Source organism: Myotis davidii, unplaced genomic scaffold (genome assembly GCF_000327345.1).
Source record: "Myotis davidii unplaced genomic scaffold, ASM32734v1 scaffold72, whole genome shotgun sequence".
In the NCBI taxonomy this organism is placed as follows: Eukaryota; Metazoa; Chordata; class Mammalia; order Chiroptera; family Vespertilionidae; genus Myotis; species Myotis davidii.
This window is the reverse complement of record NW_006284618.1, coordinates 3,064,807-3,087,771: the sequence shown is the minus strand read 5'-3', so window position 1 is coordinate 3,087,771 and position 22,965 is coordinate 3,064,807. Positions and strand designations below refer to the sequence as shown.

Below are 22,965 nucleotides of genomic sequence, written 5' to 3'. Positions count from 1 at the left end.
GTCTGGTCTGTGTTGATGTTGCAGGGTCCAGAGTGCTTGCAGAGATCCTGGGGAGGCCGTACCTGCTGGCCACACTGCACACAAGAGTAACAGGACCAGAGGTAAGGAGAGACTGTCTGCCTGGTGCTGGGGTCCGGGGGAAGGGCAGGTGGCATGGCACGTTCCGCCCGGGCAGCACCAAAGAACTCTTGCTCGGGACCCGAGTCCTACAGCAACCCAGCCCGGCCAGCGGGCAGCGTGTCTGGGATGAAACTGCCCCAGGGCTGGGCATGACGTCTGGTTTGCTGAGGAATAGCGTCGCATTGACTACTCGCCTGTAGTCACGGATAAGAGATGGACAGGCAGGGCCCCTCTACAGCCGTGGACACCTCCCCAGGAGCACAGAGCCCACCAGAGGCCAGCTGGATGGAGTCAAGGTTGCTGGTTTCCTCCTGTTCGTCGTCTTTGAAGGAGCGGGTGACAGGCAAGGAGAGCCGCTTCCTGGCAGCTCAGTGTTAGTGCCCCTCTCCCGAGAATTCCCAGCAGAAATGAAAGTAGAAAACTTAACAACTTGCAGACGTGGCATTCAAGATGCAAACTGTGAGTCATGCACTTGGAACTAATAAGCCCGCAGTAAGCGTGGTCCCGGAGCCGACAGAACTGACACGGATGTGCCACAAAGCATCAAACATCTCCTTCCGAGCCCTGCTGACAGTTCCCATAAAATGCAATATTCTCTCAAAATGCTGGCGTCAATCAAACCGCCGCCTGACACATCCTCCGTGTGAAATCTTCCCTTTTTCTCTGGGAAAAAATCAAAGGAAACGGAAGTTCCCAGAAATGCCAATTATCCTAAATATATGTGATAACTGAAATCTGAGCTCTAGCCCAGGTCACGGGCAGCCCACTGTCTGGGAAGCTCTTCCCCGAATGCCCGCAGGAATCTCGACTGCAACACATGAAAAACAGTCACCTCCCTGCCAATTGGATGAGCCCAGCCCTCCCCTCTGAAGCATCTCCACCTCCCATGCCTTGACCTGCTCCTGACCTGGATGGTCACAGGCTCCCAGGGCGGCCCACTGGCAAACTGTTCCTGTAGGTCCTGCCCACTTTCAGTCACTCATCCCTGCCTCTCCTGGAGATGGCACCCCGTGTGTGTCTTCCCCAACCAAACCACCCCCTCTGTGTCCATCCAAGATGACGCTCAGAACCCCTCCAGTTTCTGCGACTTCATCACCCTCATTCATGGCTGTGCCCAAGCCCTGTTGTGTGCACATAGTAGGCGCTTAATAGATGCATGGTGCGAGGTGGGTTAGAAGGCTCTCTGGGCTCAGTGCATCTCGTCTTCAGTTGTCCTTAGAGTTTCAGTGTCTGCAGAAAGCTGGCCAGAGAGGCCCTCCCTGCTTGGAGGGGGCCCAGCTTAACACCCCCAGTCAGAATGTACCCATCAGCATGAGTGACGCCGAATGCAAGGACTCCAGTATCAGCTCGGATTCTTGTTTAATCTAAATTGTCTATCTCTGTTCTATTTCTCCAGACTTTCAGTTATGAGATGATCCTGGCAAGGTTACCTCATAGGTCCCTGTAAGTCAGTGAAAGTTTAAAAATCATCATTAATTACATTAATCGTCTGGTGCTGTGGGAGATAAGGCAGAATCTAATGACTACAACTCCACTGCATCTTAGTTTAGAGCGTGTGCCACAAACAGGGCTCATCTGCATGTGCATGGGGCAGACATGCATCTGTATGTGCTCAAAGAGAAAGGGAACTTGTCGTCAGGAATCTGGTGTCACCCACTTAAGCAGAGTGACTGCAGAGGCATTCTCGTGCCCATTTATATATTCATTTCTCCGGCGCCTAATAAATCTTTTATCTTCTAGGTCAAAGGCACGGAGGGAAGGAGGGTGTGGAGTTGAGTCATGCGGACAGAGTCACGCCTGTGGAACTTTTACCGAAGCCCGTGGCAAGGCCCCCGCAGCAATGACCGACCCCGGAAATGCCCGGTGCGCAGCAGGCCTGGCGACAGACCCGGATTGTTTTGCTTGTTTGTTTTTGCAGAAGCCCAGACGGACAACCATCAACCAAGGAAGAGAGGGCTGGCAAGTGTGGCCTCAAGTGCAGACCAGCTTGTCCAGCAATGACCATACCACACCTTCCTGCTCCAAACCCTGCAGGTCCTGGCTGCCCGTACATGAGGGCGTGTGCACCCCAGGTCAGCCAAGCACAGCCCAGGCCCGGAAAGCAAGGGGAGCGGTGCCAAGGCGCAGTGGTGTCGTGAGCAGGGGAGTCAGAGGTCAGACCTCCCGATGGGCCTGGGGCAAGTCAGGAATCCCTGTGCTTGGAGGGCTCTGTTCCCGAGGCTTCCAGTAGACTCGCCCCCAGCTGGATGCCTCGCCTGGCTGCCTCACTCCTGCCTCTGAATCATCTCTGCTCCGTTCCCTGACTCCCCATAAATTCTCTGAGTAATCAATACTGTGAACGGCTGATAAGTGATCGATCAGTGCTGGAACCTCTGCAACTGAGGATCCGACTCAATAGAATTCTTACCAGAAGCGTTCGCAGGAAACAAATCTGGTGAGCAGGTGGGTGGCTTCTAATTATGATGGAAACTTAAAAATAAAGCGAGTTCCAAGCTGAAATCCTTCAGCCTAAGATACGGTCAAGGAACTGGGAGAATCTGGCTGCCTTAAATGAACCCCTCGTCTCTCGTAGCCAGAAGTCCATCCGAGTCTGGCTCCAGGGCTGTTCAATCATAGCACACGTTGGCTGTTATATTTGTGGCCTCTGCAGATCTCCGCAGTGAGAAGCAGAGAGGGAGGGAGAGGGGATGAACAATTAGAGGAGGGGTGTTTGGGAGGATTGCGGTGAGTCCAGGGCCCCTCACCAACCACCAGCCGCTTCTACCCTGCTGCGCTGCTCCTGCTGGGACCTGGACCGGCCTCACCAGGTAGGGACCCTGCGCAGGAGGCCCACGTGCTCACACAACCCCCTCCCTTCCATTATAACAGACACTTCATGACCAGGAAGCTAACTGTAACATCCACCCCAAGCAAAGACACCCCCACAGAAAGAATCCTAAGACCTACTCACTAATGTCAGCAACTGAAGAATGCATGTGGGGATGGGTTCAAGGGCCCTGGGCCTGCGAGGGAGGGCATCGCCCAGATAAAGTCTAACTTATGAAAACTGGGAACGTGCAGAGATTCCGGATCCACGGCGCCAGCGTGGTCACCTGGGAGGGCTTAGCTGATCCCAGCAGTCGGCTCTGGCTGGGCTCTGTGGTAGTTTATCCTGCATGGGGCTGAGACGCCAGGAATTCTGTGGTTCCATGAAGAGCAGGAGCTCAGAGACTCAGGGACCAGGACGGTCAGGTCTGGTCCGGGCTCACAGTTGCCCACATCAGCTTCAACCCCAGCGGGCTCTATCCAGAGGACGTGTGAGCTGGCATTTCCAGAAGGCCACTGTCACAGCTTGGAAGCCACAGAGCTGTGTTCCCAGGAGAGGCAGCTGGACAGAGTTTTAGCAGAAGTCCCTCTACAGTCACCACGGCTACCCTGGGCCTCCGATGCTGGGGACCGGATGCTGGAACCTCTCCCACGAATGCTGTTCACACTTGCCTCCAAGAATCATGGGGTGTGTCTGGCTGTAGCCTCTCCCTCACGTAGATTTGTCTTTCCGGATCCTAGGACGGGAAGGCTCCCTCCAAGGGTTAAGTATGTGCTAAAGGAACCAACCTGCATGTCCTGCAAAGGACATTTTAAAATCCGTCCTCAGATCGATCGTCGGCCTGTGCCTAACAGAGCAGGGCCTGCCATGTCCGTGTTGACTGATTTATTCAACAAAGATCTGGAGTCGCTGGGCTGGAAGCTGGACAGAGAGAGGGCAGAGCCCCGGGTCTGCGGGGAGATCTCTCCCCACACATGGGTCTGGTCACTGGGGTTGGACGCTGTCCACGTGTTGTCTGTGTTCAGATGACGTTACGGGGGTCTTGTTTGTCTTGGCCCATTGTGGTCACAGGGGGCCTTGTGCTGGGACAGGGGGGCACCAGGCCAGCTCCAACGTCCGAGGGCTGCTTTCCTCTCTCCCGGACCCTCAGCCATCTTCGACATGCCAAGGAACTGAAACATGTTCCTGAGGCACATCCTCCGTCCACATCAGCATGATGGAAATGAACGCCTTGCTTTTTACCATCAAAACCACCGTTCCTCTGCCCAAGCCGGCTGTTCATTCGCGTTGCTATGTCTTTGGAGATCACCGAGCGTTTATGAGTCGGTTGTGAAACCGTGCGATCCTTCAGCTGATGTTGGCTGTTTTAAAAACAGACTCATTTTGCATGTGGAAGTAAGAAAATGTTACAGTATAGACAGACATTCTGCAGAGTTCTTTACCTTAAGTCTGAGATGGGGGTTGAGAAGGACCTCATTTAAAAAAAAAAAAAAAGGATTGTCTTATTCTAAACAGCTGCTGAGGTGCACGGTGGCATAATCACTATGATTCAATAAAAAAAGGCTCATCTAAATTGCAGACGGTGATAAAATTGAGACTCCACAGATAAGTTTTTGCTGCAAATATATAAATGATCTCGTAATATGATAAAGTCGTCGGTCCTCTCTGTTTGCGGTTCATATTAAAACTTCACTTGCGATGTGACTGTCAGGCAGGTTTCCCAAAACGTCCCCGCGGGACAGTGAAATTGAATAACCTGGATCATCTACCAGAAATAATAAAAAAAGGGACACATTCTATGTCATCAGTAAAGTCCCGAAACTTTTGTATTCGAGAATGAATTATTCATTAAAAGTTTTCGGAAAAGTCCTGGTGTTGCAAAACCAAGTTTTTGAACGATGAAAGGAGTGGTATTTTAAAAAATAAACTAGGATGGATGCATCCTTTCTTAGAACGGACTGTGCAGTTAGAGCAATGAAGTCAGGGTCACAGGAACAACCCCACTGGGAGAATGTCCTTATGGCCCCTCCCAGGGAGGCTGCCCCCTTGCCTGGGCCTTGGAGACAGGACCTGCCCTCCCCAGACCCAGGTGGGTGCACATAGAAACAGTCTCAGGAGCTGGGGACCCGGATTAGGTCAATGGGGAAAACTTACAAAGTAGCCGGTGGAAGTTAACAAATGTAGATACATTTTTCTACAGGGAGACATTGGAAACAAGACATCCCTTCCCGCACAGAGCCCACCTCACTGGCAAGTTTAACAGTCCCTCCTACTTACCACTCACCCCCCACCATCACACCGCTTATCTCCGTCTGCTGGTTTGCTATTTATTTTAACAATGTTTCACAGCAGAAGCAATTCAAAGATACTGTGATCTCCCCCCAAATCAGAAAATAAATAGATCAATAAGATAAATGACCCAAGGTCCGCTCTCTGGAGATGACCATGGCAGTGTGTGTGTCACCTTCCCATTGAACTACCAATGTTCATTGTTGAGGGTTCGGTGTTAAATTTCCTTCCAGTCGGTATGTTCCGGTTCTTCACCCAGAGCGCCCTGAGCTCATGAACAGACAGAAAAGCTGGTGGGACCAGAGGCCGGGTCCAGCCCGGGCAGCCCAGCTGTCCCCCTGGGCTTTGCTGACGGCCAACGGCCGCATGACTGTGCGCGTGCATGAAGGGACAGGAGGGACGCTGCCACGAAGGGAAGAAACATAAATATTCAAACTGCAAGGCCCCAGGCAGCGTCCATCAGGTTCAAGGAAATGTCCTCTGATACCTGCTCATGGCGTGGGCTCGCTTTTTGCTTCACCTTTACCTGTGCACACGATGCTGTAGCTAACGGTTCTCGAACGCTCTATTTTTAGCCATGACGTGCCATTTCGTGTCATCTTGGGAATAACCCCACAAGGCAAGGGCCTTGTCGTTCCCATTTCAGAGATGAGAACACTGGACACAGAGTGATGTGCCCCTTTGCCGAGACCACCCACCGGTGACCATGTGGTGGGTGTACACGAGCCTCGGCTCCCCCCAGACCACCACATCCTAGGGCCCTTGGCTTCCAGACGTGCCCAGCATCTATACTGTCAGGAAAAGCACCTGTTTGTATTCTTCTTGCTTTGGTGCCTTCGTGTTTCTGCTCTTTAAATATTTAACCAATCCAGAGCTGACTTCGTTTTTGCAGTTTGAAGAACTGAATGTACCTTTTTCTCCACAAATGTAAGCAGTTGTCCCGCTACCTTTTAGCCAACAACCTAGTCTTTCTATGTCTAATTTAAGAGCCACCTGTAGCCTCTACAACAATGCCGTCTGCAGGCTCCGTGCACGTCTTGTTTCTTGGGTTTTCCATTCTCTACCAGTCTAAGTCACACTCCACTCTCTTCTGTCTCCTGAACACTGTCGTATCTGCCAGGGCAGCTTCCCCTGTACGCCATGAAAACACGGGGCCCTCTGCTCGCTCGCTCATCTTGACAACCATCTGAGCCGTCGGGCGTTTTGACTGGGTTTTCACTTTCCGATTAATTAGGAGGAAATGGCATGCTTAGACTATTGACCTATTAATCCCTCCATTTGTTCGTCTTAGTTTATATCTTTCAGTAAAATATACAGATGGCTTCCTATGAGATTGCATGGGCTGGAGCTGACCCAGGAATGTATGTCCGGTTGCTGCTATGAAGTCGCTTCGTTCATTGCGCTTTCTGACCGCTGATAGTGTTTGGCCTCTATCAGCCATCCTCCATGTTCATTCCCATCGGTTTTCAGATGATGCGTTTAGGCTTCTCAGACGGATTGCCTAGGACGTGTGTGTGGTGGACACTCACCTGCACTTTCCAGGGTGGTTTTATAAGCACTCTTCTCCGAACAATTAATGTGACCAGGATCCTTCCCGGCCCACCTCCAGACACGTCCCAGTGAGGGCCTGGGGAGCGGCTCTGTGCGGGTCCCAGGCGGAGGGCGGCAGGGGTAGGAGGGGGGAGAATGTCATCAGAGCAGCGGTGATAGATTTGAATCTGCTTGGATTTGCAAGTGACTGAGAGGCTTCCAGCCTCAGTTAAAAACCAGGAGCAGCTCTGGCACAAAGAAACAAAGGTTCTACTTTCCTGAGCCTCCATGCCTGTGCAGAGCCCCAGAGGGAAAAACTCACACCAAGCACAACAAGGATTTATCACAGGAAGTTCCATCGTGTTTCCTGTAAGCCTCGTCATTTATAAAAGTGGCAGGTTATTAAGTTTTTCCGAGTCCGACTTTCTCCAGCACCTGATTCTTCTGGATCCGAAAGCAGAGGGAGCCGCTGGGGTGCAGGAAGTGGGGTCCCAGGCTGAGCTCCATCAGGGGATGCAGTGCTGGCCTTGGTGACTGTGGCCTTTTGGGGTTCCCCGCAGATGAAAGGAGAGCGAAAGGACAAGGGCTGAGGACAAGGACGGAGGACAAAGCAGGTCAAAGTGAGGCCTGGCTGAGGTCCCCGCGCTGCGCTGGGGGAGGCACCGCAGTCCTGGCCACGAGAATCGCGATGACGCCCAGGAAGACATGGGTGCCGTGCTTGCACGGGGCCACCATCCTCGTCGGTGCAACTCCTCGGTGAGGCTCCTCCACAACCGTCTCGAGTGGGTGTGAATGGGTGCTGTGGAAGCAGGTCCCACAGCTCAGACCGGGAGACATCTGTGTGCTCGGCACCCGTCGCTGCTCACTTCGCCCCCACTGTTGGTAACAGCATCTGTGCATGTGGTTCGCAAGTGAGACCCAAACACGACTTCTTATGTATACGGGGCTCAAGTCCACAATGTGGGCTGTGGAAACAGCGCCTCGCCTATCGTACATCCCATCTGGACATTTACGTCACTTACGAAAATCTAGCTCACACGCCCTCAAAGCTGCGACGCCCGCCTGCCGGCCGCGGAGCGTGATGGCTGTCAACGCAAGCCCACGTCCCACGGCTCCGCGGCTGAGCGCCTGTCGGGTTAACTGCCTTTGTGACTGGACGTGGAGGGTGGGAGAGCCGATTTTCTCCTCCTCGCTGCAGAGCCGAGTGTGTTTTACCCTGAGTGTTCTGAGAACAGCCTTCTGAATTGCTGCTTCTATTTCCTTAAATGACATACAGTAAATCTTATTACATTGGACTTCTCTGCCGTGCCCCAGATTTCATTGAATGTCGGTTTCATTCAATTTGCATAAATACAGGCAGTTCCGTCTCCCCAGCCGCTTAGCCTGGGACGCAGTCCCCCTCCCTTCACCAGAAGTGAGCCGTTGGGCACGGCCTTGGGGACGAGCAGGGACCACCCGTAACCCTGTCACGGCCACGGTTCCCACCACCAACGCTTTTCTGGGTACAGGGCGGGCCTTGTTTGCCCAAACCCGGCAGAGCTCAGGAATAAGAATAAGGGCCCCGGAGCGCCCAGACACCTGGGCAGTGAACATCACTGACACTGTCCGGGTGTGGAGGTGAGGGTGTTTCTGGACGGATGAACATTTGAGTGGAGAGACTGAATGAAGCAGATTGTCCTTGTTGATGGGGGTGGGCCTCACCCGATCCCTTCAAGGTCCGAAGAGAACAAGGCTGATCCTGCACACGTGAGAGGGAACTTCCTCCGGCCTGCCTGTCTTCCAGCGGCGACACCAGTTCCTTCTCCTGCCTTTGGACTTGAGCTGGTACACCAGCTATTCCTGAGTCTCCAGTCTGCTGACTACCTGCAGATTGTGGGACTTGTCAGCCACCATAATCACGGAGCCAGTTCATGATAAGTCTCCTTACACACACACACACACACACACACACACACACGCACACCAAGGGTCTGGAGAACCTGACTAACGGGGGAATGGAAGGTTCTGTGTTGAGGTTGCTGAGATGGTAGATACATGTGTGGCTGGTGCTAAACTTTTTCCATGAAGAGGGAGTGACGGGTGGCGGGTGCGTACAGGTGGGGGCGGTACAGCAGTACGACAGGTGCATTAGTGGATGGCAGGGGGTCTGAAGGATGCAGGTTCTAGACAGTGGTCGGCAAACTCATTAGTCAACAGAGCCAAATATCAACAGTACAACGATTGAAATTTCTTTTGAGAGCCAAATTTTTTTAAATTTAAACTATATAGGTAGGTACATTGTTATTAACTTAACTAGGGTACTCCTAAGGCTTAGGAAGAGCCACACTCAAGGGGCCAAAGAGCCGCATGTGGCTCGTGAGCCGCAGTTTGCCGACCACGGTTCTAGCGGGAAGCGAGATGGCCTGGAAGGGCTACTGAGTCATGAGCACCTCTGGGTCTGCATGGTGTGAGCAGGGGGGACATAGTGACCACGAAGCCAGCCTGGTATCAGCAGGAGCAGAGAAGAGGGACAGGCCCAGAGTGTCCGAGGGAGTGTCCAGTGGGAGGGTGTGGGGATGGGACAAAGGGACCCCAAGCCAGGTCTGGGGTGAACACGGAAGAGTGTGGGATGCTGGGACCCAGCCCACCAGGGGACATCCACACACACCAACAAAGTTGATGCTCTTTCCAAGACTGAATTTAAGATTCGTTCTTTAAGTTTCCAATTCCATTCAATTGAATGTCTACTAAATTTAGAGCCCTAGCGCATTGTAATAGGATGTAATTGCCTATTTACACATATATTTATGTAAGGAGATTATCACATCAAAATCATGACTTTGAAAAACAAAGTTTATGCTCTCAAAGCTGCTTCTACAACTCCATGATTAAATTGCATCCTTTTATTTCCTGCAGGCCTTTCTCGTGCTGAACCTAAGAAACCCCGGTGTCTAATAAAATGTATCTGAACCCCCTGTATTCCATTATGTGAAATGGGTTTCTAGCTGCCTATGCTAATTATAGAAATGACACCATTAAGTGGATGTCTTTTGAGCAAATCCAACTTTATTACCTGCAGCTAACCCCACAGAGTAATCGCCAGATTTTGTTATTGTATACAAAAGGTCATAGTTCAAACTCATTCAGATGCCAATTATGCACCTGTTCGGCTCATTTCTAGTAATTTCGTGTAGCGGAAGATTTGTTATTCTTCGTTTATAACCTACTAAACCTGGTAAAACTGAAATGTGGGCTCCCTGGGTCATAAATGAATAGAAGCCACTCTCAGACAAATGAAAGGCTCAGAATAGAATGTTTACAGCACGTTGCTAGAGGTCTTCATGAAATTGCTTAGGCTGCAGTCTCCGTGCATGGTAATGAAGCATGTGGAGCCCACCTGAGTGCACGCTCTGAAAACCCTCATTCTGGACAGCAGGTACTGAACGGGGTTTCTACCCCAACTCTGAGGGGCTGCAGCAGGCAGACGCCCCTTCGCCTGGATGGGGTACAGACAGAGCTTATCCACGTGATCTGAAGGCAGGAAGCGGCTGCATTTGACGACGCTCACGATGCCTCCCGCCCGGCAGCCTGAGGCAGCTGGACCCTGCGGGAAGCAGAGGCCTGCCCGGTGTGTTTGTGGCACTTTTAATTGCAGGTGGGACTACAAGTGGGGTCCTTTCTCCTTTCTTCTGCCCCAGAATTTTTCTTGGCATCTTAGCTCATTTATCTATTCACTCCTGTTTTTCTTAACTTGTAAGGGTTCATTTAGTGTAATCTCAACTCTGTCAGTTTGTGCATTGCAAACACCCTATCCTAGTCTGTAATTATGTTATTAACTACTAGAGGCCTGGTGCACAAATTCGTGCACAGGTGGGGTCTGGCCAGCCGCCCCGATGGGGGCCTATTGGGCCGGACCAGTGGGGTGGGGGGAGGGGCTGATGGCACCTGGGCAGCCAGCCCCAGCCCCAGCCCCAATCGGGGTGGGGGGGCCAATTGGGATTGGGGGGGCTGATCAGGAGCAGGACAATGGGGGGGGCCCGCAGGTGGTGGGCTGGCCGGCTCCACCCCCAATTGGGGGTGGGGGAGCTGATCAGGGGCCAGGCCGGCTGGGGGCGAGGGGGCCCGATTGGGGCCCAGATCAGGCTGGTTAGCTGCTGCAGTGCGCATCAAAGCCACCGGTCATTCTGGTCGTTCCACCATTCTGGTCACTGGGCTTTTATATATAGAGATGGTTAAGGTGCTTTTTCCTTGGAAAGGTTTTCCTTTCTGTGGTTTTGTGGGGAGGGTGGTGATAAGAAGCGCAGTGAGAAGCAACCCTCGCCTCCCAGATCCTTCACGCTTTCGTTATCACGATGTCATCAACACACCCTACCCACCCTTACCTAAAACTCTGAGTGTGTCCTTTTACACAGGCAGTTAAGGAAGTTTTCTTCTGTCTCCAGTGAAATAGGGCCTGCTTGTGCTGCAGGGGAACCAATCTCCCAGCTCTACTCACTAAACACTTTTCTTTCCCATGGTGATTTTTAATACCAACTTCCTGTATAGTACAGGCCAGGTTCCTTCTGGGCAGTGAAGTTGGCTTCATTGGTCTATATATCAGTATACTTGTTCTCAATCTGATTAATCATTTTAGCTTCACAATAAACCTTGATATCTAGTTGGACAAGATAATCCATGCAATTCTTCAAAATCATCTTGGCCTTTTACTCTTCTGTATTTTAAAATATTCATAGAGAAGCAAGAACCATGCAAATTAACATGTGTATGTGTGTGTGTGTGTGTGTGTGTGAGATATGGTGATATGTATATGCCAGAGGAAAAGGCTCAAGTGGGAATTCTACACATTGAATGAAGATGGGTCACTAGATGAGTTAAGTCATAAACTAGACACAGCTGAAGAAAGAATAGCAGATTTGGTAAGACAGCTGAGGAAATCACCAAGGGTGGCACCCAGAGAGATAAAAAGATGGAACCTATGGAAGAAGTTAGTAGACTTTGGTCAGGACAGAATGAGATGAGCTCCATCCACAGAAGTTCCAAACGATGGAGAGAGAGAGGACAATGTAGGAGGGCGCAGCTCAGGGCAGGGTGCGGAGTGTCCCATAAAGGTTTGCTCCGTGTGGGAAGTACTTTGTGATGAGGAAACCCAACATGACCACCGCTGACCCGAATGCCAGCGATGGGCTCTGCTGCCAGGACACCACCAGCCCCAGCCCGGTGGTCAGAAGCCCAAGCTCCTATCCCTCAGGAGCGACCAATGCTGCTGCCACCACCAACATTCAGATGGAGGGTGGCAACCTTGGCCACGGCTGAGTCCTTCCAAATGGAGCTGTCCCAGGGCCTCTGAGGGGTGGAGGTTGGCCCGCTTCACCATCGAGGACAGGGGAGGTGGGGCCAGGGCAGGGGAGGCTTTGCTCCCTAAAACCCGGGATGGCGGTGGGGGTTGGCGTGATTCAGTACCGTGCATGGATAATTTTTGAAAGTTTATGTGTCAGTTCTTCACAGTTTTCTTTTTCATTTAATTATGAAAACATTATGTTTCTCTGAGGGAAGCCAACAGTTGGTGTTGATCTCTCAGGCGCTCCAAGTGCGGTTGGATAAACAAGCCAGTTCTGCAGCTGCTCCATGATGCGAATGTTTGACGATGTATGTCTTCCTGTTTGACCTGTGGCCCAGGAGGTGAGAAGTTCAGTAAGCGTGTCCCCTCCTGGTACCAAGCAGGCCGACATCCTGCACAACCTCAGGGAAGACGCCTGCCAGCTGATGTCCGGTGGGGCTGGACGATGGCCCTTGAGCTATTCCAGTCACAGTTCTTCCTACGCTTGAAACCACAGCCCGAGTTAGGAAGCTCTCACTCCTGGAAGGAGCTGTGTTCTGATCCAGAGAGTTTCTCGCTGACCTCCCCAGGCGTGGTTTGCACACGATGAGCAGCTGGAGGCTGCAGTTTGGAAAGGACCTGGGGACACGGAGAAACCCCCCAGGATGGATTCTTCTCCTCTTTGGTATCTGGTGCAGGACAAGCTCCTGAATATGGGCAGGACACGCGTTCTGTAGTTACACAGTCCCCTCAAGTAGAGTTCAGGCTTGTTATTCGAAGGCAGCTTGTCTGATATGGTTCTTTGTTGCTCATTTATGAAGCCAATTGTTCACCTAATTAGTACAATCCATCCACCTTCTAAATACAGGACTCCTTAAAGCAGAGACCACGAGGTGGGCTCGTCAGCCAGGCACACACGGGTCAGTGGCAGCTGACCGTCACCCTCAGGAGGCTCAGGACCCAAAGTCCAATCCAGCCAAAGGCCAGACCCAGAGCCAGGCAGGGAACCATTCCTGAGAAGGAACAAGGAGTGACCAAAAAGGGGAAAGGAGGAGCCGCCATGGTGCCCAAGGGAGCATCCCGGAGGGTTAGAAAAGGAACCGCAGATAGCCCTGAAGACCCAGAGGTCCAGCCCATGTGGTTTGGTCGGGCCACACCTGGCCTGCGAAAATCCAGATCAGCATGGGACCTAGGGTGCTGGGTGCCCCTCCCAAAAAAAGCCCCACGGGTGGGATTCTGGAGATGCTGGGGGCTGAGGCCTTGTGGTAACGCCCCACTGGGCACAGCTAGGAGGACATGGTGAGTGCAAGGGTCCAGCCAGCGAAGCCCATGGATCGGTCACCCGCGGTGGCACAACCCTGCAGATATGGGCACCTAGAGGCTCTGTGGCTTTGGTGGCCAGTGCCCTGCAGCTGCCAGCCTGAGCTAGGGGGCACTGCTCACAGTCCCGACACCCACCCCCTCCTCTGCCACCAGCCTACGGGTCCAGAGTCCAGCATCAGAGCAAGCCTGTATCACGGGGTCAGCCACCCTTCCTGGTCACACGCAGCCACACTTCTGTGGGTCTGCAGCCCAAACACAGGGGTGCTCCTGACCCACCTGAGGGCAAAGCAGTGGCATCTCCAAGGCCATGGTGAGTGACTGCCCTCAGGATGTCAGTCCTTCCGGACCCCACATCCCCGAGCCCATGGCCATGGTAGACCCGGGTGTGACTACACAGGATGTGAACCTGGTGCTGTTCAGGAATACCCATGTCTGAGAAGCAAAGAAAAATGCCAAGGACAACACCCAGCGGACGAGCGGGGGGAGGTGGGGAGATGCCGCAGGCCCCCCAGACTCACAGCCCTCCCACGTGTGCCTGCAGGGCGGCAGCTCATTGCTGGGTGAACCTGATACCCAGCTCCACTGCAATAAAGCAAAGCGCTGTTCCCTCAGCCCCTTCCCCACGATGCAGCCGTGATGCCCAAATCAGTTTAAATTTGCTTTTTAATTGTGTACATTGCTTCTTATTGAAGCTTCTGACTAGAAATATGTGTCTCATTTTATTTCATGTTCTTCAATTGACCCAAACACAAAGGCATTTTTCTCAAATACTAAATGCGCATGTACCTTTTTAATTAAAGCTTTAAAAGCTCTTAATTAAAACTATAAATCACGGGCAGCAATTCCTACCTCCCGTCTCGCATGCCGTGCGGTTTCCTTCTGCGGTCACGGTGACCTGCGGGGGGAACGGAGGATGAGGGTGACTTTCACATTCAGTCGATTGCAAAGCAGCGTCTTCGTCACCTGCCAGGCATCAGGTGGCTAACGGGGCCTGGGCCATGTCGTTCCCTAACTCTCACATCTTCCCCGAGTCCTCAGGCCTCTTCCCCTGCCCCCTCGGCTGTGACACTGAGCAGCCAGCACCTGCTGGTTCACCCGGGGACCTGGGGTCAGCTCAGGGCATGGGGTGGGAGTGTCAGAACGAATTACCCACTGATCGATGTTTGGATACATTAACAAGCGGCTCTCACAGATTCCCACTTTTAGCAGTTTTGAGTATAATTGGTATTTGATAAATTACCTGTATTTAAAGTGTACAGTTTGGTCAGTTTTGAAAAATGTCTATATCAGTGACACCATCTCCACCATCAAGATGACAAATGCATCCAGTCCTGTCCCTGACCTCCAGCCCAGCTGATCTGCTTCCTGTCGCCGGGAACCCATCTGCATTTCCTAGAGTTTCCTACAAATAGAACTACACAGCGCACTATTTTTTGACCAGCTTCTTTCACTCAGAATATTTCTTTCACTCAGAAATATGTCCCCATGCATTGTTTTATTATCAACTAGAGGCCTGGCACACAAAATTCGTGTGTGGGTACAGTCCCTAGTCCTGGCCTGTGTCCCAGTTCCCCATTCGCCATCTGGTGATCAGCCTGAGGACGGACGAAGGGACTGAGAGGTCGGCTGTTCCCACCACTCACAGGCCCCACCCCCACCACGGGTGTCCATCAGGCGATTGGAGCCTGCCGGCTGGGGAAAGGCACCAAGAGGTGGTCAATGCACCTCACAGTGACTGGTCCAGCAGTTGTTCTGGTTGTTCTGCTGTTAGGGTCAATTTGCATATTATCCTTTTATTATACAGGATAATAGTTCTTTCTTTCCTTATCTCAGAGCCATTTCCCGTTGACTAGAAACAATGATTTTTCACCTGTTGAATAGGATTTTCACCAGCAGGTGAAGTGTTGGTTTTCAAAGAAACCTGTTAGCAGTTCAAGCGGCCAACTCTCTGCCTGGCCGTGGTCACAGCCAGCGGGAGCCCTCCAGGCGGCCCCCAGAGCCACTGGCCGGGCAGCGAGCACCCAGCTCCGTGGAAAAGCAGCCCGCCAGCCGCCACTGCTGAAGTCATCAAAATCTCCCAGCTCTGTGGAGGGCGAGTCTGCATATTTTTATAGATTTCCTCAGAAGATCTATACCTATTTACATAGGCCCCCAGACTTATAACCCTGTAGAGACTAGAACCGAAAATGTCTAGAAAACATGTCCCCATGCAAGAAAAATAAGCTCTCCAAAATCATATAGGCAAAAACATGAATTTGCCCAGGAAAACAGAAACATAGGTGGTATCTGAACTTTCCACTACTATTATTAATAACAAGAGTTACATTTGGTGCCTTTAAATTCAAGGGAACAGCCACCACAGACCTACATGTGGTGTGGTCCCAGGGCCCGGCTCCCTCCAGCCCACACACCTGGACACATGGGGCACTAAGCCAAGGGATGGGGTTTCCTGGGATCCCTCTGCTCCCACTCCTGACAAACAAGTGACTGGGTCCATGGTTGCCCATCTTTAGACAGGAAGTCACTGAGAGGAAACAGAAAAGGAGAATGTCGCTGTTGCCCAGGTGCAGACACGTATCTTAGAGAGCCAAGCAGTTTGCTCAGGGGGTCCCGGCTGATTTAGCTCAGTGGACAGAGTGTGGCCAGCGTACTGAAGGGTCCCGGGTTGGGTGCCACCTTGGGGCATGTGCAGGAGGCAACTGATCAATGTGCCTCTCTCACATTGATGTTTCTCTCTCTGTCTCTCCCCATTCCTTCTACTCTCTAAAAACCAATGGAAAAATAGCCTCAGGTGAGGATTAACAACAACAAACGTTTGCTCATGGAACCATTTTGGAATTGCAAAGGGCTAATACAATGATAGAATTTTACATAAAATTCTATCAACTGGGTATTATTTAAAATTGTATTTGGGGAGAAGAGGTTGAGTGGTAACATATGGAGACCCTTTGATCCAATTCAGTGAACATTTCCTGAAGATTTCTGTATGCAGTACAGACGAGGCCTCCACCCTATCTAGAGACATTCTAGAAAGTTCAGTCCTGATGGAGCTTTTAAATCTCAATAATATGATTGCAAAGATAATCCTAGTAGCTGAAAGATATTTGATCATTTCTCACATACACACACACACACACACACAAATGTGTTCTTTAAAAAGAATATGTGGCCCTGGCTCACTGAATTGGTTGGAGCAGTGTCCTGTACACCAAAATGTCGCCAACTGGATTCCCAGTCAGGGCCTAGACCAGGGGTGGGCAAACTTTTAGACTCGAGGGCCACAATGGGTTCTTAAACTGGACCAAAGGGCCAGAACAAAAGCATGGATGGAGTGTTTGGGTGAACTAATATAAATTCAAAGTAAACATCATTACATAAAAGGGTACGGTCTTTTTTTTATTTTATTTTTATTCATTTCAAATGGGCCGGATCCGGCCCGCGGGCCGTAGTTTGCCCACGGCTGGCCTAGACCCAGGTTGGGGGTCCCGCCTTTGGTCATATCTCTCTCTCTCTCTCTCTCTCTCTCTATCTCCCTAAAAATCAATTTTTAAAAAATGTTAAAGAATGTGTGTACAAATTATGTTTGTAAACATAGGGAAGCAATAAAAAAGCAAACAAAAATACTTCCTGTCTTATCACCAAACACTAGCTGTTTATCATTCCAGAACTACGTACAAGTATAAATACAGATGGAATCAGTCATCCCCTAAATAGCAGCTTTTCTTATAAACACAGGATTGTAAATGGAAGCTGCTTTGTAGCTCCCTGGATCCGCCACCTCCCACTACAGTAACGCTGGGAAGTGAACAGTCTCCACGTCAGAGGCCTTATTCCCGGGCTCAGGGCCTGCAGGTCCCCTGAGGCTCGGCCAAGCAGGACGGGCCAGGCTGGGCAGCTGTGCATTTCTGCTCTGGCCCCGGATTACCTGGTTCTCTCTCTTGTCCGGGGGCAGATCGTCAGAGCAAGGGTCACAGCCACACCAGCCACTCCAGCACCTCACAGCCTCTTCTCCTGTCACGTCTGCTCACACTTCATCGGCCAAAGCACTTGGCCAAGCCCAACATCAGTCTCTCAAGGGCACTGCAAGGTCACACGGCAGGAGGAGAAAGTGGGAAGCAAACAGAGTGGTCCAGCCCTCACAGCTCCTCCACCACTCTGACCTCGCCCGGAGACCATCTCTCCATGACAGTGAGAACCCCTGCACCACCTCCCCTAGTGGCGACGAAGCGCCCTGTGCTGTGCACACACAGAACCCCTTTAACTGGTCCCCCATCACTGGACGCTGCAGCGGCTCGTAATGCTCTGAAAGCATGAGGAACGCTGTGTGGCACATCCCTGGACAAGGCACCTGCAGGGCCTACAGGGGCTCCCTTTGGCCTGAGTGACGGCCTCAGGTCCACTGGCATCTGACAAGATCCCTGACAAAGCAGGGTCTGGCACTCAGTCCCGGCGTCCCCTCCCCACTGCCCGGAGGCCAGGTCTGCCCGGCATGCACACTGACCTGTGCAATGGTTGTCATTCTCTGCCCCCCTCCCAGGAGGAAAAGCACCTCTGCTCCCCAGCTCTGACATTCCTGGGACCATCCAAGGGGACGGGGTGGGAGTTCTTTGGCGACTCAGGCTGTGGGGACCTCAGGTGGGGCGGACTCGCGGTCTCAGGTGTTCAGATGCGGGAAGACCCGCCGTGGCAGAGCGGCCAGTGCAAACACCGCGATGGGGAGAGGACGCCCAAGCTCTGGAGGTCACACGGGGTCTCAGAAGGTCCAGGGCTCCCTCGTAACAGAGCCAGGATCTCACTTCCCTCCTCAGACCAGCCACTGCCCCCGCTTCCCTCTGGGATGTGTCTCACGCTGTATTTACTTACAGTCACAACTGTCCTTGCAGATTTGTTTGGGGGAAAGCAAAGGACATTCATTATGCATGAGCTCCGGTTCGCAGGCTCCCCGAGTCAGCGCGGGGCTCCTCCTCTCCAGCCCGTGAGTGATGGCCACAGCCAACCTGCTGAGAGCCAGGGCGCGAGTCCGAATGGGAGAGACTGGATTCCTTTTTCACCGGAATCAGTGGCCCGGTTGCGGCAGCCACGTGTGCCCGGGGACATGAGGGTCCGATGCTGAAAATGGTTGTGACAGTGTGACCCTCAGCTGAGGCTCAGAGAGCAAGGACGGTGAGGAAAGGGTCTTCCTGTAACTCCTCCCGACAAGAACTCTGCCGTTTGCCCACTAATCTCGCAGCTGCCCTTCGCTCCCTGCCAGGACACCCCTACGCCACAGGCAGTATTTTTAGATGGGTTTTCTCTCTGCTCCATTAGGTATTGTGTGGGCACTAAAATAACCACGTAATGAATGACGCCCCACGTTTATCACCTGGTGGCTCCATCCTAAAAGCATCTTTATGACAGACATGTTCCTGAGACCCAGGGTGGGGCTCACCCACCTGCTTAACCCCCTGGGTTCAGGAAGGACCACTCCTCTCCCACCTAATAGGTGGGGCTGGCTGCAGGTGTGGGGGCGCCCAGGCCCTCACCTCCCCCACCCATCTGGGTAGTTAAACAGTTATTTTTTTAAACCGGTTTAACTGGTGTTTTATCATGTGGTGAGAATTTATGGACACCGTATTACTATGTATGCACTGTAATGAACACATATGGAAACCGCTCAGAAAGTGGCCTCCCCCACACCGGAGACTGATTCTGCCCCATTTCGGGTCCCCACAGCCTGAGGTGTCCCAGAGCTTCCCCGTGAGAGGTGCCCCTCACCCCACCCCCTCCTGCATCCCCTGGGCTGGGGCTCCACATCACAGTGTCCCCCAGCCCTCAGCACCTTCCCTCGGGGCCACGTGCTCTGGGGCACCTCCCATCCTCTGGCCTTTGTCTTTCTCTGGGCCTCGGGGAAGTGCCTCTCAGGCTCACCTGTGAATAAAACAGCCCACACTACCCTCCTGCTGGTTTTAGGGTTAAATGAAATGGGACCTTGACCTGCTTGGGGTAGCAACTGACACATGGACATTATCCACAAAACACCTGCTGTCGTCACCATCACCCTCTTCCAGGCCACACCTCCTTCCCCCTCCAGCAGCTCCCTGCCCTTCCTGCCCTGGGTACCAGCCCTCTCTCTGTGGGTACGCTCCCCTGCGGGGAACCGACTTCCGACCTCGGAGCCATGTGCTGCTAAGAACTCTGAAACCCCTGGCACCTGTTTGTGGGGGATCCCATTCCAGGCTCCCCTCACTCATGATGCAGAGTCACAGCTCTGCCTCCCAAACACTTCCCGCACACCCTCAAGCAGGGCATTGGGCCGGACGGGTGGGGCGAATCCCCAATCCCATCAAAGAGGCTTAAAAGGTGAACTTGAGGGGTTTTTTCATTTGTTTGTTGTGCTCAGGTTTGCACAAGAACTAGCCAATCAGCCTGGCCGGGGAGCAGTGACCACCCCCCCCCACTGGCAATCAATCTTCACCTCCAGAAACTCTTGACTGAGAGCCATCAGGAGTTCGGGTTTTAAGCAATAGCTCCTCATTCTCCTGCCTCCGATGAACAACCCTAATTTCTCCACCGCAGACTCGGTGATCAGGGTTTGGCTCTGCTGCGTGTCAGGTGGCGGACCGCTCTGGTTTGTAGCACATGTGTGTGCATACATGTATGTTATACGCAGACGAATATTTATTTACTATATGGATATACCTTCTGCTTATGGGTACACACTTACAAAAGCAAAACACAGCAAATAGAAACAAAATCGATAGCAGCTGCATGCTCAGATGGGCCACCCAACTAAACCCCAACCAGGTCTCCAAGCCTCACACCAGGTTAAAAACAAACCGAACCTGAAATGCGGCTTGTGGTTCGTGGGGGGCCCTGAAGACTGTCCGGGCTGCTGGGCTGTTTCTCACGTGTCCTGCGGGGCCCGCTGGCCACTCTCCACTTCGTAGTGGTTTCTCATTATTGACACTGAGATTAATTTGCCTTAAAAGTATAAAATATTCTACTTCCAAGCAAGTCCCTGTTGACTTTTACAGTCATATTGAGTTTTGTCCACGAGCCATATTGATCTTTCATTATTCTCCTATGTTAGAAGTCACCCATAATGTCTTTATAGTTAATAAAGGGCTCCCCGAAACCCTGAACTCGCTTTATTAGTTGTCATTGCAAATTTAGGGCTGTTATTTAAATATTGTCTTACGCAAGGATTCATGCACAGAAAGGGTCAATAAATCCCACCTCGTGGCCCCACAAAGGGTGAGGGATGAGAAGGAAACAAGGCTTCGCTGTCAGCAGGGCCAAGGGGTCTTCAAGGACCCGCCTCCCTCCCCCAGGCCTGGAGCCAAGAGCTGGGGGAGTGCCGTGGATGGGGCAAGCCTTCGCCCGGAGCCCCTCGGGTCTTGGCCTCACCCCTGTGAGTTCTGAGGCAGGAGGAGGCGGGAAGAGAACTGACCAGCCTGACGGCAGCCCTGCCACACAGGATGGGGCCTGCCCAGCACCAGGAGCAACAGCCAGGGGACAGTGACCGGAAGGACCAGCTGTTGCGTTTCAGCAATTCCATCTCACCTTGTGCGGGAGGCGCTACGTGCAGTGTCCCCGTGTACAGGTGAGGAGACAGGCACAGCTGGGAAAGGGAGAAGCAGGAACTCAGGACAGGTCACCCACCGGCCACACTGCCAGTCGCCCTCCTGGGGCCATGCAGGGGTAGCCTCAGCACCCCCTGACCAGCTGTGCAACCAATGCTGGGCCAGCACCCTCCTGAGAGGCTCAGGGGCCCCCACACCTCCTGCACCCTCCTTCAGACTTGCAAGCCCCAGAGACTCCCGCCCCAGCCCCGCACCGTCCGGAGGGCCGGGCCCTCACCTAGAGCAGCGCAATTCTGGGCCCGTGGGGTGCACTCTGTACGCCCAGCTGGACTCCGCGGGAAGCCGGCTCCTCCATGGCAGCGCTTCAGCTATCCGTTCCTGGGGTGCACGACCTTGGACATCCTGAGACCCTGCACACAGGGAGCTGTGAACAGCAACTTCAGCGTCTCAGCCTCAGCAAAGAGACTGCTCACAACACAGGCTCAACCAATCCTCTCACAAATGAACAAACGAATGAGTCCGACGTAGGGGTGACCACCTTGGTGTTGCCGTGCCCATGGTGCCTTGCAGCCCATGGCAAGCTGGGCCTCCCCAGCTTCTACAACCAGAGTCAGAGGAAGAATGATGCCTGGGCTACAGTCGGAAATAAAGTGGCACCTGGCTGGCATAGCTCACTGGTTGAGGGTCGACCTATGAACCAGTAGGTCATGGTTCAATTCCTGTCAGGGCACATGGTTTGATCCCCAGTGGGGGTGTGCAGGAGGCAGCCGATCAATGATTCTCTCTCATCATTGATGTTTCTATCTCTCTCTCCTCCTTTCCTCTCTGAAATCAATAAAAATGTATTTTTTAAAAAGAAAGAAAAAGAAAACAAATAAAGCAGAGCCCCTCTCACTCTGTTACAGACATCTGTGTTCCCCTCGCCTCAGGCTTCCAGGAGACACCAGGGCCAGGACCTCAACGTCCCCTCCCCTGGCCCAGGTTCATTTTCGTCACAAATCTGCATAAATGCTGAAGCCACCGCCTGTCCTTTCTCCAGCGGCCTCATCAGACCCTCCTGCAGCTGTGCTGCCACCCACTGGCTGGCCTGTTACCAAATGAGACGTAATTGAGCGCCAGCGGGCAGCAGGAGGGGCCTGGACCCCTGATCAGGAAGGGAGGGCACAGCAGACAGGGTCACACTTCCAGGTGGGCAGCAGCGAGCCAGGCTGTGCCCTCGCCAGGGGACCCGCCATCGGAGGTGGGACCGTCTCCCAGGCAACGTGTCCTGAGCATCAGGCTCTCTCCAGAAGTCAGGTTCCCCGCGGTTTTTATCACATTTTCACGGAGAACATAAACATAATTTTAGGTATTAACCATCTCTAATGTCTTTAATCCTCAGGAAGTGACAGTAAACGTCCCCTATTAACGGGCAGTTTCCTGTAAGGAGCGGATCAAACCATTCTTCTTGGGCTCTCCAAGGACTGAGGCTCACTTTCGGGGGCATCCTGCAGCCCCCCCTTCCTTTCCAGCCAATTAGTTGCAGCTCCTCACATGGAGCCGTTCAAATTGAGCCGGATTCCCACCCCAGCTTTGAGAACAGGGCCCACGGCGTCTTGGCTGCTTCTTGATCGGTACATGAGCTCTAATTTCCCTGCTTGTTTAATTCCAGATCTTGAAATTGATGTCAGAAAGCCCCAGGGACGGAGCAGGTGGTGACGACACTCCAGAAGAACCGGTCAGCAGGGGGCCTGGGATGGGACCAGCAAGAAGCTGGAGTCCTCCCTGCAGATTGAGCCCACAGACAGAGGGGAGGGCGTCGCTGACGCCCCAGCTGCAGCTGAGTAGCCACAAGGGAACAGGTGCCCACAATCACAGCACCCACTTTCACTGAGGACACTGTTCTGGCTTCTCCGGGGGTCCTGATGGTGCCTCCCCCTCCACTGAGGCCTCCGCAGGGGTAGACAAGCTGCCACCGAGTAGGGAGCCTCCTGTGTCTGCACGCGGCCCCTCTGCTCCTCGCAGGACAAAGGGGCACAGAGACCAGGACCTCCTGCCGA

At 52.8% G+C, this 22,965-nt stretch overlaps 1 long non-coding RNA gene across 2 annotated transcripts in view; it reads right to left on the bottom strand.

Annotated features, from left to right (window-relative positions):
• The window catches only part of LOC102774440, a 107,187-nt gene that overhangs the window by 670 nt on the left and 83,552 nt on the right, over positions 1–22,965 (bottom strand). The window lies entirely within an intron of this gene.